Source organism: Pseudophryne corroboree, chromosome 10 (assembly GCF_028390025.1).
Source record: "Pseudophryne corroboree isolate aPseCor3 chromosome 10, aPseCor3.hap2, whole genome shotgun sequence".
Taxonomy (NCBI): Eukaryota; Metazoa; Chordata; class Amphibia; order Anura; family Myobatrachidae; genus Pseudophryne; species Pseudophryne corroboree.
This window is the reverse complement of record NC_086453.1, coordinates 305,529,152-305,533,111: the sequence shown is the minus strand read 5'-3', so window position 1 is coordinate 305,533,111 and position 3,960 is coordinate 305,529,152. Positions and strand designations below refer to the sequence as shown.

Here is a 3,960-nt window from a genome sequence, read left to right as displayed (position 1 = left end):
AATAATATCATGTGAGCATCCAGCAAATAATATCACCAGCAATATAAGCTTAATGACCTCAATGCAAATGGTATCACCAGTGTCGGACTGGGGCATGGAGGGCCCACCGGGGGAATGCAGTGATAGGGGGCCATATTTAAGGGTGTGGCCAGCCTACAAAGGTGGTGTGGCCAGCTTCCAAAGAGGCCTGAAATACACAATAGTCTATTGCAGTGTAATGCAACATATTTACCATGTATAATACAAGTGCACAGTCTGGAACCTGATCCCTAGAGGAAGGAGTGGGCATTTAGGCAGTGGGGCCTACCGGTGGTTTTCCTGGTACCCCTGTGGGCCAGTCCGACCCTGGGTATCACATAGGCAATATCAAAGAGGTACTGAGTAGAGAATAGTCCAGCAGATCTTGTCCCTGCTGATATCTGCTTTCTTACCCTCTTGATCGTCTGGCCAATCAGGTTATATCAGCGGAGGGTGGAAGAGAGTATAGCCAGACCTCTGCTGGTATGAAGGATAGTAAAGGGCCCTTCTACTGTTTCTCTTACAGCGCAGCTGACACCCTGATTTTTTTTCTTTACTTGAAGCCCGAGGTACGTGGCTTCTTCACCCAGTGTCTGTGACCAAATGTGCTGGGGGCGTAGGTTCTTGGACCCTCTCCGAAAGGAGAAGGGCCCCATTACTCCCCTACCCCTCAGAGCCAAAATACCTACTGAGGGGAAAAAGGGACTGTGGGTCCCCCTTGCCGAAGGGGGACCCTCGTGTATCCCCAAGGTTGGCCGAAGCTTCCCCCTGGGGATTGAAAACAGTCTGTGGCCCTCCCCAAAAGGAGAGGGCCTCGGCAACTAGGGGAGAGGGTGGCCCATAAGGGTCTCACCTAAACCCCGAACAAAAAAACGTGATGTGACAAACTAGACAAAAATAAGTGCTGGTGTTGTACACAAGTGCAAAACACGTGCATAAATAAATAAATAAATAAATAAGCCCCAGCCAGAAGGCCGGGGGGGTATCAAAAATTATTTCTGCCCTAGCCAAAAGGCCAGGCAATGGAATAAGGTTCATCAGAAATGGGGAAGTGAAAGTGCTAGTGCCATCCTAGTTCAAAGGTGTCCAGACTCACCAGTGCATATTCAGGCACCCCTGGGTCTTCTCACCCCAGGGGCACATATCACCTCGAGCTTCGAACAGCTCCCAACCTCTCAACCAGACCAAGCTTCATACCTACTCTGTGCCAGGGTCATTCCCCAGTACGAGAGTAGATACTAGACCAGGTCGTTCCAGCTCCACGTAAGGGGTCCTATTTCAACCCCAAATAAGGTAGCGGATACTAAGCCCAGTTTTTCTCCACTCTCGACCAGAGGCCTTGCCACACCCCGGCACGGTACTCTACAAGGTGTTTCTCCATTTCACATCTACAGTAGGAACCTCTCACGCTCCTAGTGTAAGAACAGGTATTCCACCAAGTGTTTCCCTCGAGCAGGTACTACACTTGATCTTGGCCAAAAGGGTGAGTAGCTGACACCCTGATTATTATTTTTTTTATCCTTTACTTGAAGCCCGAGGTGCGGTGCTTCATCACCCAGTGTCTGTGACCAAACGTGCTGGGGGCGTAGGATCTTGGACCCTCTCCGAGATGAGAAGGGCCCCGTTACTCCCCTAACCCTCAGAGCAAGAAGGCCTACTGAGGGAAAAAAAGGACTGTGGGTCCCCCCTTGCCAAAGCGCAGAGGGACCCTCGTGTATCCCCAGGGTTGGCCGAAGCTTCCCCCTGGGGATCGATAACAGCCTCTAGTCCTCCCCAAAAGGAGAGGGCCTCGGCAACTAGAGGAGAGGGCGGCCCATAAGGGTCTCACCTAAACACCGAACAAAAAAAACGTGACGTGACACTACAAAAACAAATATAAGTGCTGGTGCTGTGCACAAGTGCAAAACACGTGCGTGTGTAAATAAATAAGCCCCAGCCAGAAGGCCGGGGGGGTATAAAAAAAATTCCTTGCCCTAGCCAAAAGGCCAGGACAAAGGAAGTGGGTGCAGACAGGAAGGGTCTGAAGTGTTAAGTGCTAAAAGTGCCTTAGTGCAAAGGTGGCTCGAAACCCCAGTGCATTTCTGGCACCCCTGTCCCTTCCAGTTCCAAGGGCACAAAACACCTCGAGCTTCTAGCTGCTCCCGACCTCTCAGCCAGACCAAGCTTCATACCCACTCTGTGCCAGGGTCAGCCCCCAGTACGAGAGAAGATACTAGACCGGGCCATTCTCCACTCCACGCAAGGGGCCCTATTTCATCCCCTTAGAAGAACGGTGGATACTAAGCCCAGTTTTTCTCTCCTCTTGACCAGAGGCATTGCCACACCCCGGTATGGTACTCCACAAGGTGTTTCTCCATTCCACATCTAGAAACCTCTCATGCTCCTAGTGTAAGAACAGGTACTCCACCCTGTGTTTCCCTCGAGCAGGTACTACACTTGATCTTAGCCAAAAGGCCGAGAAGCGACACCCTGATATCAAATGACATTGCAGGGTGTCACGCCGCAATTCAGAAATGAGAGAGGGCTGAAGGAGAACAAAGTGCTACCTCCGTCTGGGTGTAATAGCTGGTGGAGTGTGCATTTTCATTCAAGCATGCTGGTCCTGTTTATCCAAATTGACAGCGGCATTAACACATATTCAGTGGTCAGCTAACCGGTTTCACCCGAGGGCTTGTTCACATCTCTAACGCTGCCAACATCTGTGGGACTTCACAAACTCAGACATTATAAGTATTAGGACGACCAATCAGAACCGATATTTAAATGAGGTAGGAATGACCATGGTATGCTAATACATGACTCACTGGTGTTCTAAAGGTCATATCAATTAACTCTGCTATGTGTTTGCAGAGCGGTAATCCTTAAACAGAAAAAAACCTTTTTGGGTCCCAAATAATATTGGAGTGTCCTCTCTAAGTGCATGCAATTAATCTAACAATCAGGACTCATTACAGTCCGAATAATATTTTGGTCCCTAAAATTCACGCATTATTTATAATGTACCTGCACAGGTCTAATCAATAAATGATTGAAACCTATACAGCATTTATTTGTTGTCCAGGAACCAGTAGCGGATCTTGCCACGGGCAAGCAGGACTTTTGCCTGGGGCGCCACCTCCCAGAGGCGCAGGGCGCCATCCGGAGGGCGCCGCACCAGGGCAAGATCCGCTGCTTCTGTGCCCCCCGCTGCCCCTGGCCGCTGTGAAGGGAAACTAGACGCATACACGTCTAGTTTCCCTTCGTGGAAAGGTCCTTTACTGTGCGGTGCGCGATGACGTCATCGTGCACCGCATAGCAAAGGTCCTCTCCACGAAGGGAACTAGAAGCTACGCGTCTAGTTTCCCTTCGTGGAGAGGACCTTTGCTGTGCGGTGCGCGATGACGTCATTGCGCACCGCACATCATTTCAGTCTGTACAGGGGGCGTAAATCACCACGCCCCCTGTACGAAGCCACGCCCCCTATTGCCGCCCGGGGCGCACAGAGCTCCAGAACCGGCCCTGCCAGGAACATCTGTGGTAATAGCAAACCCCCTGCACCATGCAAGCCGGTTAGAACAGCCACTGCTATTAGCACACCCCCTCCTGCCTGCTGGACAGAAAAGCCACTGGTGGGGGCTAATCTTAGAGCAGGTTCTGGTTGGTAATCAGGGAGTCAGCTGACCTGATCGCTGCTGTGCATTTTCACACAGCGGGCGATTATCGATAAACTGCGCATGCGTATGCACTGCAATGCGCACGCGCAACACCAAACAACAACAGGCATTGCCGAACAGTGACAGGCTGTTGCGAAAAATTGAATCGCACAGCCATTCGCAAAGTGATTGACAGGAAGAGGCCGTCTGTGGGTGGTAACTGACCGTTTTCTCGGAGTGTCAGGAAAAAGCAGGCATTCCCAAGCGTTTTCAGGGAGGGTGTGTGACGTCAGCTATGGATCCGATCAGC

The 3,960-nt window shown here is 51.0% G+C and overlaps 1 pseudogene; it reads right to left on the bottom strand.

The window, feature by feature from the left end:
- Positions 1-2,360: 2,360 nt before the first annotated feature.
- Positions 2,361-2,484, bottom strand: LOC134967808 (U2 spliceosomal RNA; annotated as a pseudogene).
- Positions 2,485-3,960: the final 1,476 nt, after the last annotated feature.